At 39.9% G+C, this 16289-nt stretch overlaps 1 protein-coding gene across 1 annotated transcript in view; it reads right to left on the bottom strand.

The window, feature by feature from the left end:
* Positions 1-2270, bottom strand: part of MGAT3 (beta-1,4-mannosyl-glycoprotein 4-beta-N-acetylglucosaminyltransferase) — a 19620-nt gene extending 17350 nt beyond the window's left edge. Inside the window, exon 1 of the mRNA XM_042470599.1 lies at positions 2237-2270. The gene's annotated coding sequence lies outside the window, so the exon portion shown is untranslated. The remainder of the gene's footprint in view (positions 1-2236) is intronic.
* Positions 2271-16289: the final 14019 nt, after the last annotated feature.

The following is a 16289-nucleotide window of genomic DNA, read 5'->3' as shown; positions in this document are numbered from 1 at the left end:
CATCATCATCATCATCATCATCATCATCATCATCATCATCATCATCATCATCATCATCTTCTTCTTCAAAACATCAATCAAAGCAGCTTTAATACAATGACTTTGAGTAATTTGGTTACTCAGCAGCCCTGGTGATGCAGGTTTGTGAGTTCAATACCAGCCAAGGGCTCAGGGTGCTGAACTAAGGCTGTGAAATCCTTGCTCAGCAATGGTAACCACTGATGTGACCATGGGCAAGTCACACTCTCTCAGCCTAAGAGGAAGGCAATGGTAACCCCCTGCCCCCAAACAAATCTTGTCAAGAAAACCCCATGATAGAGTGACCCTAGGCAAAGAGATCTTGTATGGGATCTTGTTTGGCTTTTGGAATGCATATGGCTGTGACTCTGCCTATGTTCAGCATGTCTGTTTATAGTGAACAAAAGCAAACACTACAAAAGGCCAACAAGCCAACAACAACTTCTTTCCAAAGGAAAGCAAGGCAAACATTTATATACACACAGGAGGAGAACAATCATATCACCTTTTCAGTCACATAGGGCTTTATCACATGAGGGAAATAGGGCAAAATTTGGATTTAAACAGTTGATTATCCCATGCAAAATGTGATATTGCATTTAAGATTTTCACACAATGTCACTATTAAAGAGGCAATATATAGGCAATAAACAGCAACAAATCATTCACAGGGAAATCCCAAAAATGACTTGTTGCTGTTTATTGCCTATTTATTGCCTCTTTAATAGCAATGTATCTGAAAATCTTAAATGCGATATCGCATTTTGCATGGGATAATAAGATGTTTAAACCCCCGATTTCCCCCCTGTGATAAAGCCCATACATTAGAACCAATACTGTACATTATTGGACAATTATCTGTACTCTGCCTTGGGCCCCTTTTTGGGATAAAGGCAGCATAGAAATCAAATGAAATGAAAATAAAAGGGAGAGGAGATAAACACCAGAAAAATGAAGTAGATGGAGTCTATGAAAACTTATGCTACAAACCTCTTTCTCTCAGTCTCAAAGATGCTACAAGATCCCTTTATAACCAGAATGATAGAGGGTGATGACATCTTATTAGAGCAACGATTTTATAAGAGCAGGAAAAGCATTTTCATCTACTGTTGAATACATATATGCAAAGATTGCAAAAGTTCATTTTTTTTAACTATTACTTTCAGAACCCCTTCCTCCAGCTAGCATGGCTGTAAACTTGTTCTGCAACTGAAATATAAGTATGTGCCACTATGTCCGGAGAGCCAGTGTGGTTTAATGGTTTGAGCCTTGGACTATGAATCCCTGGTCTACCATGGAAACTCACTGGGTAATCCTGGGCAAATCACAATCTCTCAGCCTCAGTGGATGGCAATGGCAAGCCCACTCTGAAGAAACTTGCCAAGGAAAAAACCCATGATAGGTTCATTAGGGTATCCATAGGTCAGAAACAGCTTGAAGCAACACAACAACAACAACAATAAGACATCATGTGTATTTACTCTTTACTGTGTTGTTACCTTTGACATAGGGAGATGATCAAGTCTTGCCTTCAAAATGATGAAACTTGTTCTGAAATGTTATGAACATTACTAACAGAAAACAACACTTGTCCTTCAGAAACTACAATTAGGGGCAGAATAATGGAAAAGACAGTAACTCATCAATGAAGGATTTGCCAATATAGAAAGTAATTAGATCCAGAGAAGTTCAGATTACAAGGGGGAGAATCGAGTGATAATCATAGAAGCAACCACCTTCAGTAGTACACCACAGATTCAGATTTTACCATCTCAGCAAAAGCCTAAAGGTGAAATGTTTTTTGGACTACCTAACTTTATCAGCAGTAAATCATCTGCAAATCCATACACATCTAACACACTTTCCTTCCTTCCTTCCTTCCTTCCTTCCTTCCTTTTTCTTTCTTTCTCTGTCTTTTCTTCCTTCTTTCCATCTGTTATTCATTCATTCATTCATTCATTCATTAACGTGGGAGTGGCTCAGAACTATGGTGATTAAGCCTGTTAAAAACCAAAGGCCACTGATAAGAAGAAAAGTTATTTGATCTTGGTATGGATCATGACAACCATTCCATTTTGCATGTGAAAATTTTACAACAAATCTTGTGAGGCCCTCACATCCATCTTTACACACTAAAATAACACACACCACTTTTAAGTTACCAAGGACTTTATCACGCAAGCTGCCGTTGTGTTAGTAATACGAAGCAGATACTAACCGGTTTAGGAGCTTTCCTTATTCCATGTCCCTTCACTAGTATGGTGGGGCTGTTTCTGCCATCCACGGTCTCTTGCATTCTCTTCTGCATTCCCCTTTAACCCCTCCTCTCTGCCCTATGCCCTATCTAGCATGCCTTTCTGGGTTTTTTTACATTTTTATTTGTAATTCAATTTAGCAATTACGGTAATGTAGTTTAGTGAAATAAAGATGAAATAAAAGAAAGTGAGAGGCTGGGGGAGTGGGAGAGAGGAAGAGACTTACACCATGTGATTGTCCAATGCTGAAATTGCTGTGGGAGGAATTTATCACATCTGATGACTAATGGCACAGCAGCATAATTGGGAGCTTATTGATGGGTTTTCCCAGTCAATGAAACAGTGCATTCTAACCACAATTCAGAGGTATAGGAAGGACAGGTAGGGGGTGACACTGTGCAATAGGTATGGTTAAAGGCACTACTGTATTTTCAAACTTTAAAGTGTGGTTTAAAACCCATGTGTGATAAAAGTCCTAAGCTGGTGTGTGGTCTTGGAACTATAGGAAGTGCTACAACCTCATCTTACTTATTGTAGTAGTTAAATTCCTTTTTAACTGTCACTTTTGTAAGTTTGTAATTGTACTGTGTTTTTAAACTGTAAGCCGCTTTGAATCCCAATTTTGAAAAAAAAGTGGGATGCAAATAATAATAATAATAATCCTTACAGCTATTCTGGTTCACTGCCCAACAGCTTGTTTAAATTTGTGACCATCTTTGCATTCATACAATGCAGGCCAGTTTTTGTGCATGCTTTGTTTTAGGTGAACTGGAGAACTTTTGGAACACTTAGGCAGCATAGTTCCATGAAAGCCATTCAAAGGGCCAGATCAGAGCATTAGTTCCTGTGTGGCTGCTGTTTACTTTAATAAGAGATAGTGGCTACTGGCTCCAACTGAAGCTTTCCTCCTAGGCCCTAGGGCAAACAGTAGGAAGGAATTGGGTTCAGTTTGATACTGGGAGTTGAAGGCTTAAACCCTTTGCATACCATGGTCCTGATCCAGTGCACACATACAATTTTAAAACATTATATTACACAGCAGCCATGCAAGGGCTAATGACATGACTAACATGGCATCACTCACACACAAAACAATAAGGTTTATTGTTGGAACAGACCCTCCAGCTAGAAGGAAGGGTGTTAGCCTGAACTTTCATCCTAAAAGAGAGAGGAGGTTGTGCTGAAGGGACTATGAACTATTTAAAAGCCAGTATTTCTTGATATTTTTCCCCCAAAGGAAGCTCATCAATGATGGTTCACAATAAGAAAACTCTACTTCACTTGAGAGCTTCCCACATTACCTTCTGATAGAAATGTCCCAACATATATTGAAATTTCTAGGCTGCCAGGAATCTAATACTCCCATAAGATACTGATGGGATCTCACCATCATTATAAAAATGAGCAATAAACTCAGTTGTAAACTCCAAGTTTGGAATAGCTGTTTTAGGATGTGCTGACAAAGTTAAGTAATTTAGCAAAAATAAAAATAAAAATTAAGAAGCTAATATATAAGGTAGATATATAGCTTGTTGTATACCTTAAAGTAATTTCCAACATATAGTGACCCTTAAGTATATTTATAATGGGGTTTTCTTGGCATGATTTGTTCAGTGGATATTTGCCTTCCTCTAAGGCTAGGAGAATGCTACTGCTCCAAGGTCACTCAGTGGTTTTCCATGGCTAAATGGATATGTTGTGATGGTTGCTTTTTAAGATGTGAAATTTTTAAATGACTCTGAACTGCTTTGATCGTTTTGGAAGAGCGATATATAAATAAAGCATATTATTATTATTATTATTATTATTATTATTATTATTATTATTAAATAGGGATTCAAACCATGCTCTCTAGAGCTGTAGTCCAACAAACAAACCACTACATCACACAGTCTCTCAGATATGTAACTAGGGATATTTTAAATATATATTTTGTGTGCATTTCTTTTGAACTGCATTCCTTTCCCCCCCTGTTACTAAGAAAAATTAAACTGGCAAATTATAGAAAGTTTAGAATCAAGACTGCAGCCAATCTTGAAGTCTGAGACAGGGATACAGAGATTTCAGTTGTAACTTGCACTCAATTAGTTTGACTAGCAGTTTTTTCAGAAGTCTCATTGAGTTCACTGTAGTTTACTACTATGTATGTGTGCACAGAATTGCAGCTTTATTCCTAAAACCAGAGGATTATCACCTTGATCACCAAGTCTTTTAGAGTGTTGAGATAATTGCTAATACAATAAAACATTTGGTGTGCACAACACCCAAATGGTTCTGAAATGCAATGGGTTAATACAACTATAATCAGTTGTAGCTCAGTATAGAATGATGCGATGAATTAAAGAACCTCCTCACAATTATCTAATAACTACTCAACAAAATGCTGATACTCAAGAGACCATTTAACCTGCTAGCATGAACAAACAAAATTTATTTTAAATTGTATGTGGCAACTTTACTTGGTTCGAGATTTAAAATTCTTTCTCCTCTCTTATGTTAAAAGTTAAATCAATTAAAGATACATTTCTTTCTTCTAGGGGAAAAAAAAGATCCAAGACAGGTAAGTCACAAATGATATTAGGATTTAGAAAAATATAAGAAGTATTACTGGTAGATGTACTGTCTTATGATGATTGGAAAACATTATTGTGGTCTAGAAGTGTAGCTGGATAAAAATAACTAAAGGGAACCTGTTTCCAAATTGTTTTACTTATTTGGAAGGTGACCATTGTAAATGATTGCAACAGCATACAAGAACAGGAAGCATCCATGGACAGTCCTATACATAGTCAGGAAACATAAATTCCCTTTGCAATCAACATTGCAGCCCATAACAACTTAATCAAATGAAAGACCATGAAAAACTACATAGAGGTTTGTCTTTCAAAAAGGAGAGAAATGATTATTTCTCCTTAAAATATTTGGATTATGAAGAGAACTTTGCATGACTGCTAATCAAATGTCAAACTACAGTATATGTGTAGTATTCTGTAGGGATATTAGTTGAGGCACAGTAAATTAGAAACAGATTAAATTCAGGAAGAGGAAACTTCCTACAATTAGTAGAACAGGAGATGGGTATTAAGTTATCCAAAAGTTTCTGTGGTTGTATTTTTATAGAGGAAAGTATTCTGAAACCTTTTTATCTAAGAATTTTTATTTTATAAAGCCCAAGAATAACTAAACTGGAAAAGTTTAGGCATGTCGCTACCTTTGGAGTCTGCTATTGACCATTTGCAGCCAACTACAATCCTTATCACACTACACTGTTATAGTGCTGTATTTCAGTTTTAACAGCGATGACAACACTCTGAGGAATTCTAGGGTTTTTCAGTTTAGTGAGGTCCAAGAACGATCTGGACAGAAATCTGAATGCCCTTCCCTAAACTGCAAATCTCAGGATTTCATAGGATGGTGTCATGGCATTTAAAGCATTAAAACAGTGTGGTGTGATAAGGATATAAGTCTATTTGTGACTCAAAAGACACTCCCACTGCCTTTTACCCAGATGAAAGCCTCACAGAACTCAAATGGAAACAACTTCAGTATAAGCATTGAAAGCACTGAAAATTAGCTACAACAAAATTGTTCCATTGATTTCACTGAAACTTAAATTACAATTAATTTTTGCTGGGTGAAACCTGATATGAGAAGGTGTTGTGGAAGAATGAGATGGACCAAGGAAAAGATGTTAAATATATTAGTGGGTCAATTTCATTTAGAATTCCAAAAAATTGACTTTGTTTTTCGTTTAGACATGTACATGTCCTTTGGAGGTTTACAAAAAGATGAAGGAATTTCTTCCTATCCAGACATGGCCAATTACTTGTGCTTAAAGAAAACAAAAATAATCCTGTAAATTTGCAATGAGGAATATTAAAAGGCATTCTGCTTCAAAACTTTCATCCAGTAATTTGCCATTAAGAATTAAAGCAATGGTTTGAGATATAGTCAGAAGTTATCAGATGAAGAATAAATTCTATTTGTTAACATGAAGGAGCCATCTGAAGACCTTTACAAAAGAATATTCACAAGTACAGTCGGCCCTTCTTATACACGGATTTTTTATACACGGATTCAAGCATACACGGTTTGAAAATGTTCCAAAAAAGTATAAATTTACCTTGATGTTCCATTTTTTATTAGGGACACCATTTTGCTATGTCATTATACTTAATGGGACTTGAGCATACACGGATTTTGTTATACATGGGGGATCTTGGAACCAAACCCCAGCGTATAACAAGGATCCACTGTATCCTAGCATTACACACCTGGGCTAGAATGACTTTCCAAGCAAAGAACTGAGAAGGGGTGCAAATGAGGATAAGGCTCTTGCACTTCCAATTGCTCTGCAAGAGAAGCAGCCTATCGTGCAAGTTGCACCTTCTGAAACTTCCTTTACTATACCATTATTAAATGTTGCAGAAGTCCAGTCCTCTTTTACACCCATTGTATATCTCACAAAAAGTCTATATGACAAACAGTGAAAACATATCCAGATCAACTCAGGCACAAGTACTACTGAGTTAAATGAGATTTATGCCCAAATAAGTGTATATAGCATTGCAGACTCAAAGCAGCTATGTCTAATCAAGTCCCATTAAAATTAATAGGAATTTCTTAGGAGATTTAATGACACAAGCCCATAGTCTGATGCTACTGAAACTCAAACGTGAGATCCAAAAGCAGCTGAGCCAGGAAATTCAAGGAGGGGCAGAATGAACAGACCCCCTTGCTGGGAAACAGGCCTTAGTAAATGCCAGTGTTGGCCCTCCATCAGAAAATTAGGTCTACCTGCCTGAACAAAATGTATCCCTTCCACAGCTCCTCATGCCTTGTCTCCTGCTAGTTATGTGCCAACAGCATCACATAATCTCTACCAGTCTGACAGTCCCTAACATCCATTATGATTATGTGCACTGGTGCATTTTGTTCATTCATACAACCTAGCTTCAACAGGCCAGTGTTGAAGCTGGGTTGTATGAGTCAACAGTGTAATGTGGCAGCTAAAAAGGCCAATAGATCAAAGGAAGTAATAGTGCCACTCTATTCTGCTTTGGTCAGGCCTCATCTAGAATACTGCGTCGTTCTGGGCACTACAATTCAAAATGAATTGTTGAGAAACTGGAGTGTGTCCAGAGCAGGGTGACCAAAATGGTGAAGGGTCTGGAAACCATGCCTTATGAGGAAAGATTCAGGAAGCTGGGTATGTTTAGCCTGGAGAAGAGATGGTTAAGAGGTGATATGATAGCCCTGTTTAAGTATTTGAAGGGGTGTCATATTGAAGATGGAGCAAACTTGTTTTTGCAGCTCCAGAGAATAGGACCCGGAACAATGGATGCAAACTACAGGGAAAGAGATTCCGCCTAAACATTAGCAAGAACTTCCTGACAGTAAGAGCTGTTTAGCAGTGGAAGATGCTCCCTTGGAGAGTAGTGGAATCTCCTTCTTTGAAGGTTTTTTGGATGGCCATCTGTTGGAGGTGCTTTGATTGTGAGTTCCTGCATGGCATAATGGGATTGGATGGTCCTAGTGGTCTCTTCCAACTCAATGATTCTATGATTCTAAGTCTTTTCAGAAGCAAAGACACATGGCTTCCAACAAAGCAACTCTTTGCTCAGCAAGTTGTTGTTGGTGGTGCATGTGTGTGATTAAAGGTTAATCACTGGATAACTCACTGAAGAGGATGAAAGCTCACCTTGCTGAATCTCTCTCCCCTTGCCAATGATGGCAAGCCATAAGAGAAAAAGTCCTGGTGGATCACACAAAGAGCAAATTGCAATTCACACCACGCTGAGAAGTTCTGGTGCAGGAAGTGAGCTTCTATTGGACTGGTAGTATCTAGGCCTCACTGTGTTGCCCCAGTTTCCTACTAGGTACTACTGTGTCTAGGCCAATATCTGCAAAATTGTGAAGCCCATCTAATACTTCTCTGCTTGCTGTCAGGCAAAGATCTTTTCATTTACCCAGGACTTTTGACAGTTAACTGGCCATTACAGAAAGACCTTTTAACTAGTGTGTGCTGCTTTGTCACAATTTAAGGTGAAGAGCAGAGCACTCCTCCTCACCAACACATGTGATGTATGTCTAGGCTTGCCATATCCCCCCGGGGGCGGGACTTTCCCGGTTTGGGGCGGGTCTGCACGGTCCCGCCCTGGTTTGGCCCCGCCCCCGGGATTCCCCCCCCCCCCAGCAAGGCCCTGGAAGGCTTCGCCTGGGGCTTGGGAAGCACTGTCTCCCAGGCCCCAGAGAAGCCTTGGAGCGGCTCCGCTATCGTGGAGCCCTGGGAGGCCTCGCTTTTTACTTTTAATTTAAAGCCCTCAAGGCTTTGAAATCTAGCTCTTCTCTCAACTCCCAGATGCACATGGAAGATGGCTGCAGTTACTCACTGCTAAGGGGAATAATTTGCACATCCTCAGATGCTGCCTTGTAAGTACTTCTGATGTTCTTACACACACACAAAGGTTTTGGGCCAAGCCTTCACATGGACAAATAGAAGTGTGGCCATTTCTATGTCTCTGTTCCACTCAAGCTTAGCTGGTGTGCTAACAGCTGTTCTTGGGCCCAGTCACACTATACAGTAATAATATTATTATTCCACTTAAACTGTCATGGCTCCATCCTGGGATTTGTAGCACTAGAGCACTCTGGCTGAGAATTCTAAATGCTACTCCCTAAACTGCAGATCCCAGGATTCCATTAGATGCTGCCATGGCAGTTAAAGTGGAATAATGGCACTATAATTGTATCATGAACTAGTCCGAGAGTGAATTTGATGTAACACACGAACTTATGCTGAATGAATGAGGCTAGGCTTCAAATTGTGATAAAAATCTGGTGCAAATTGGTTCATAAATGATGGACAACAGGGATGGACATCTCCTAATCGTTGTTGTCCCTGTTCTCACCCCCCCCCTGGGTTCCTGCGGCAATGGCCAAATACAGTGGCAATAAGAAAAACTGCTGCTTTTCCTTTTAATTTGCACTGTAATAGTATATTTGATTACACAGTGCCAAATGTTGCACCCCAGCCTTTAAAACAACCATTTCTGCTTTAAAGCAAGACAGTGCCACATATTCTGCCTGGTCAGGTCCCACCTGTAATATTGTGTCCAGTCTGGGGCGCCACAATTCAAAAAGAATTGAGAAACTGGAGCGTGTCCAAAGGAGGGTGACTAAAATGGTGAAGGTCTGGAAACCATGCCCTATGAAGAACGACTCAGAGAACTGGGGATGTTTAGCTGGAGAAGAGAAAGTTAAGAGGTGATATGATAGCCTGTTTAAATATTGAAGGATGTCATATTGAGGAGGGAGCAAGCTTGTTTTCTGCTGCTCCAGAGACTAGGACCCAGAGCAATGGATGCAAGCTCAGAGAAAGAGATTCCACCTCAACATTATGAGGAACTTCCGACAGTAAGGGCTGTTTGACAGTGGAACCATCTCTTGGAGTGTAGTGAGTCTCCTTCCTTGGAGGTCTTCAAATGGAGGCTGGATGGCCATCTGTCGGGGATACTTGATTGGATTTCCTGCATGGAGGAGTTTGACTGGATGGCCCTTGCGGTCTCTTCCAACTCTATTATTCTATGATTCTAGATGCATACCCTTGTTTTGAAGCTGTGCCATTAGCTGCTGAAATATGGTGGCAATTCTTGGGAGCTTGGTGAGACTCTGGACCACAGTGGGTAGGAAGGTGGCAAAGCAGCCCGAAGTTGTTTACCTTGGAAAGGCAGATGTGGTGAGAGGAAAAAAAGTAGTAAGAACTAGATCACACACTGCTAATTGTGGCTCCCCTTCAGGGATTCAAGACTCCCAAGTGGAAACTGGAGGAAACTAGAATTCTGACCAGGATGAGGCAAGAAAGGGGAATCAAGCAGCTAAGGCTGGGAACTGATTGTGCTACAGATGAAACTGGCAATATGAAAGAGCAAAGGTCAGTTTTGTTGTTGTTGTTGTTGCTGTTGTTGTTCTGTGCCTTCAAATTGTTTCCAACTTAAGGCAATGCTATTATGGGGTTTTCTTGGCAAGATTTGTTCACAGGAGGTGTGCCACTCCCGTCCTCTGAGGTTGAGAGCATGAGACCTGCTGAAGTCACAGTAGGTTTCATGGCCGAGTGGGGAATCAAATCCTGGTCTCCAGAGTTGTAGTTCAAGACCACTATGCCATGCCTGGTCAGCTTACTTAAGGTGATTTCATTTGCCATAAGTACTGTACTGCTTTTCAGAGACTGGAAAAGTGCAACCCCTAAAGTCCTAATTCGCACCATTTTTTTTTTAATTTATTGGTGATTTTGGACAAAATGTTTGCCCTCAAAATCCCAAAGTCTTGTAAAAAAATTTTTTTTAAAAAGCAGCCAATAATAGGTCAAAAACAAAATCAGAAGTGACATGACATCATGTCCTGTTGTGCCAGGTATGCCGGTGTGACCCACTGAAAAGATATGGAGTTTAACATGCCCACCACTGATTGAACACATTTCATTTCAAAGCATTTTAATCATCCTTACAAAAATTCTGTAGTACAAACAAATATATTTCTCTGATACACACACATACATGTAACACACATGCTTTGCAAATGTTAGCTGAAGTTGAGAGACAGGAGCCTACCTAGGACCATTCAGGAGGTTCATGACTGAGATCTGAACCAAGAATTTTTAAGACCATAATGCAAGTTCTCACACAGATCTTGAATGGAGACAAAGGATGGAGGGCAACTGTCCTGTTAGCATACCAGGAATGCCTTTTCTTAGAGGCACTCCACTTCTGGGTGGCCTTACATTCCAAAACTTTCTTATCCATTTTTCCATTCCCATTTCCTCACAACAAGATTGCAATGGAGTTTATCAGACAAGGGAAATTGGAAGTATAATCCAATGACAATCCGAATGCAATCATGGGGTTTAACGTTACTGCGTGATAAACTACCACACACAATTTTGGAAATCAGTCCAAACGCAATCATGGGGTTTCACATTATTGCGTCAGACAACCACACACAACTGCGGGCAATGGCAAGCTATTTTCAGGCAATGGGGAGCCAGTTCGAACGCAATTCAAATTCACATAAATTCGATGAACTAGCGAATTCACGTGAATGCGTTCTGGCCCCACTTTCTTTTCATTCGAAATTAAGAGAAATTCCTCCCATGTGATAAACTCCAACACAAGAAACACTTCTGAAGCACAGTTGCTTGAGGCCAGGGTTCATAAAATTTTTTGCTCCCTTTTCAATTAATAAACAGCCAACCAGACCCAATACACAGATGAAAACAGGAAAGGAAGGCAACACTTACTGTGAAGATCAGAGACCTGCAAAAATCAATCTCAAAAGAAAATGACTAAAGAAATGAGAGGCAGTGAGACCCCATATACACTCACACAGCTGAAGATTAATAGTGCAGAGAAAAGCTTCCCAAATCTTTTCTGACATTGACATCAGCTTGAGGCCCTGGAAAAGGCACTGCAGTGCGAATAAAATCTTGGACCACCCTCAGAGCAGATGCAAAAAAGTTAAGGTTAATTGTTGTGTTGAAGTGGGAAATTCAGCTGGTGGAATTGGCCTGGAAAGGTGAAGGGAACCCTTTCATTCTTTTGCATCTCTACACTCCCTTCCTATGGATCAGCACAGCTGCCTTTGCTTTTCATTAACACTCCTCTCCTACATCTGTTGAGTTCAGCATTTCATAATGAATGGAGGCAATGTAGAGATGACAACTCAGTGGCATCTCTTAATACATACCTTGATGTTCTCTTCTTTATAAATGAATGATTTCTATTTCTTAGGGAAGTGGCAACTTCTTTAGGTCTGGATCCTTCATCACTATATCTTGTAGAAGGATGCTCTTTCTTTGCTTATACCTGGGCTTTCAAGTTTGCAAGGGCAGGTCTTATGCAGTAGTCAGATTAATATGTGTTCACTTTATGCAATTTTTAAGCAGGAACAAAACAAAGTTACAAGTGGAGGATAACATCATCCAAACACCTTATAAAATTCAACAAGACAGGACAACTGCACAATACAAGCCTCACCTTGAAAGCACTGTAAGACTCAATGACTTCAATCTGTTTACTCTAAACATGACTAAACCTGGAATCAATCCTTGGTTTCTTCTTTCATAGCAAAAATTCATTTTTCCAGTTATACATGGGAGCCAGTGTTTGGTAGTGGTTTGAGCATTGGACTACAACTCTGGAAACCATGGTTTGAATCCCCACTCAGCCATGGAAACCCACTGGGTAACTTTGGGCAAGTCACACACTCTCAGCTTCAAAGGAAGGCAAGGCAAACCCTTTCTGAACAAATCTTACCAATAGGTTTGCCTTGGAGTTGCCATAAATTGGAAATGACTTTAAGGCACGCAACAACAACACAACATGGAAGAACAAGTGTTACTCCTTAGTCACTCCTGGATAAGACAAGTTCCTTAATATAGTGCTAAACTACTCATTAGGTGCCTAAAAATCTGGTTATTCAAGCCCCTGGTGACTGCTTCATACAAGGAAAAATAGTTTTGGGAAGGAGCAGTTTGGTATGGTAGATAATGCTTAACCCTCCTACCATCAACCCCTTTTTTGGTAACGTTATCTCTACTCCACTTTTTTCTTCATGGATATTTCTGCAGACACATTTCTGGCATGGGACCAGGGGATGGAAAGAATATTTATTTGCTACTTGATTCCCAAATAAGAAAGGGAAGAAGTATAAGCAGCCCCAAGGCTGTTGTCAGGGTCTTTGCACTTTAGGAAGTATTTGTGTACATGAGGTTTCTCTGTGCAGAAAGGTGTTTTGTAAATAGAAAAATATGTATTTTTACAAAGTAAAAAAATAAATATGTATTTTCACACACAAAATGTTTTCAGGAACAAATATTTCCTTACTTGAACAGGATCAAGAAATGCACAGAAACCTTCTCCTGTTCTCATCCAGTCATGAGAATACTGCAGGAATTATTCATTCTAGCCTGCATAGATGAAGAATACAAAGATTTACCTCCCTAGTGGGGCTTCGTTTTGATCAAAGAGGAATTGCAGTCATTTCTATCAGCCATCCATACACTTCCCTTTGTGTGACACATTACAATTTAAACCAGTTCTCTCTTGCAAATTTCTCCTTTTCTCCATCTCCGGCTACACTAGACTGTATAGGCCTGACAGGTCAATTCAGGACAAGAACACCCCTTATTTTACTGCCTCTTTCTTTTCCAAAGAACTCCATGTATGCACTGTTTATTTTTACCCAGCATTTGATGGACTAGTCTATGGACTTAATGAGGCCATATATCTCTCAGTTGGTACAGAATGTTTAGTTGTGTTTTAAACACTGGCCCTCAGTGCCAGATTCAAAATAATAATTTAAAAAGGCTTTTCTTAAGACAAAGCAGTGAGCTAGCTGTCTTTGCTTTTTAAAGCCCTACTTATTAATGAATGCTCATACAGATACATTAGTACTTGTTTTTCAAAGGAGATCAAGTTGGCTTTAATGGATTATGTTGTGTATAACCACAAAAGGCCATTTCAGTTTTGCTGCAGGAGCAACTCTCTTCTGTATATAGCTGCCCAAAGGTCACATAGTAGGATTCTGACTGGGAGAAAAAGATATAAAGATATTTCTGTTCGACCAAATTATTTCCTAACTCAGGCTTTTCCAACTAAGGGTTTATTCACACTGTGAAAATAACCCAGGATGAATCTGGGTTAAATTTCCATTGATTACATGCATCCCGAATGCACCCAATTAAATTTGGGTAGGGGCTGTGAAAAACCCACTTAATCCTGGATAATTTATATCTGTTTCCTCCCCGAGTGTTTTTTTTAAAGAGATTCACATCATTGGTAGTGTGAATAACCAATGTGAATTGACTGAAATAGACCCAGGATAAAACATTGCATGCCTTTAATGTGTTATTCACTATTCCATAGTGAGAATAACAAACCCGGAATGCATGAGTGAGATGATTTGCATCATCACCCAAAAAACCCCAATGTCTGATCAGCTATATACAACTCCCATCACCCCAGCATAAATTGGATGGTGGGAAATGTTGTTGTTGTTGTTGTTGTTGTTGTGTGCCTCCATTTCTCATTTATGGTGACCTAAAGATGAACCTATCACAGGGTTTTCTTGGCAAGATTGGTTCAGAGGAGGTTTGCCTTTTTTTCTTCCGCTGAGGCCAAGAGAGTGCGATTTGCCCAAGATTACCCAGTGGATTTCCATGACTGAGTAGGGGTTCAAATCCTGGTCTCCAGAGTCATAGTCCAGTGCTTAAACATATGAGATTTGTAACCCAACACAACTGGACAGCAGTGCTAGATCATGCAAAAGAAAAAAGCAGTTTTCCTAATTGTTTTCTTTTCCTTCACTTATCTCTCTCTCAATTAGATCTGGATCAAGTTTCTGGAAGCAGGGCTCAGAAAGAGGAAGGCAGTGGATATACAAAGCATGAAGGGCAGGATTACTGCTAAAAAAATAAGGTAGTAGAAGCTAAGTGGATGGCGAGACTGGAAGCACACAAACATACACACACACCCTGATCATCTCTTCATTTGAGATTTGGCAGCAGGCTCACTTTCCCACAGTAGCGGCTCTATTACCGTCTTGGAAGAGATCACTACCCCCCTCTTCTTATTCCTCCCTTTGGGTCTACAGGAGTCCCTATTTGGCAGCAGACTTCTCTTCCAATTCTTTAGTGGATGTTTGGTGATAAGCCAATCCTACGCAAAAAAGCATTCCCTCTGTCTCCTGCTCCCCCATTCGTTACACAGAAAAAAGGAAAACTGACTCCACACTTTCATGTTTGTGTGTGTGTCTTATTTCCTTCGTTTTCCTCCAATCATTATCCAAATTCAGCAGGAGAGCAGAAGGCCCCTCTAGAAAGCTTTACTTTTGCTCAAGGGAGTTTCACTTGATCCAAGAAGTGCCTTATTTATTTTTCCAGGCTTCTTTTGTTCTCCATTTCCTCCCTCTTCAGCTCTGGTGAGACTGAGCAATCACCTCAGGCCCAACATTATATATAAGATTCTTTTGCACCACACCCAAATTTTAAAGAATCCTGCCAAGGTGCAGAAGAATGAAAGACCTCAGGCTGTTCCCTTATGTGATTAAGATGACTTGGACTTCTGTTGGCAAGAGGATGCTCAGTTCGCTTAGTATTTCTGCTTGCGCACTGGGTTTACAGCTAGAGGCTGAGAGGTTTGTCTAGGAAAACTGATCCAGAGCTTGGAAAAGTGACCTTTCTTGGACTACAATCCTCAACTGACCCACCCAGCATGAGGGATTAGAGGAGTTGTCACTAAAGCATCTGGAGGGCCAGAGATTCCCTGATGCAAAAAGATTTGATCATGATGCATATTTGCCAATGACTATGCCAGATCTACCTTCTCAACAGACCAAGTTTGGTCACAGCAGGGAGATGTGCTAGCTTGACTCCTGATATAACTCTTTAGTAATATGCAGTGAAAAGATAAAGAGGACTAGGTTTCATACAGGTCAGTTTGACTGCAAATTGGGCTTAAAGCTTTAACATAGCACAACAGTTTAGGAACTGAATTTAAATGCAATTCAAGGGAAGGAAAGGTGTGCATACAAATTTTCTCCAACACATGCCCTTGCCTTCTCCACAGCCTTTTTCACTGGTAAGGCAGAGCAAGGATTTCTAAAAAGGATACCGGATATGTGCATTGCACAAAACTGCTTCCTAGTGCAATTATTCTCAAAGTTGATGCCTCTAAAAGCTGCGAGTCCTAAAATGTCCGCAAATGTCCAGTGGAACATAGGAAGCTGCCATCACGGCTAAGAGCCATAGCTCAGAGGCAAAACTTTGCAAACAAAAGATCTCAGGTTCAATCTCTAGAAATATTGGCAAAGACTTTTTTCAGAAACGTAGGACAGCCACTGCAAATCAGTGCAGATACTACTTGTTTAACTGTAATGTATTTTATTGGTATATCGTAATTTACTGTTGTTTTTTTTTAAAAAAGTGTATCTTTTTAAAAAATCTGTCAGTTATCTAGAATC

The sequence above is a fragment of the Sceloporus undulatus genome, chromosome 5 (genome assembly GCF_019175285.1).
Source record: "Sceloporus undulatus isolate JIND9_A2432 ecotype Alabama chromosome 5, SceUnd_v1.1, whole genome shotgun sequence".
Classification (NCBI taxonomy): domain Eukaryota; kingdom Metazoa; phylum Chordata; class Lepidosauria; order Squamata; family Phrynosomatidae; genus Sceloporus; species Sceloporus undulatus.
This window is presented reverse-complemented; position numbering and strand designations above follow the sequence as displayed.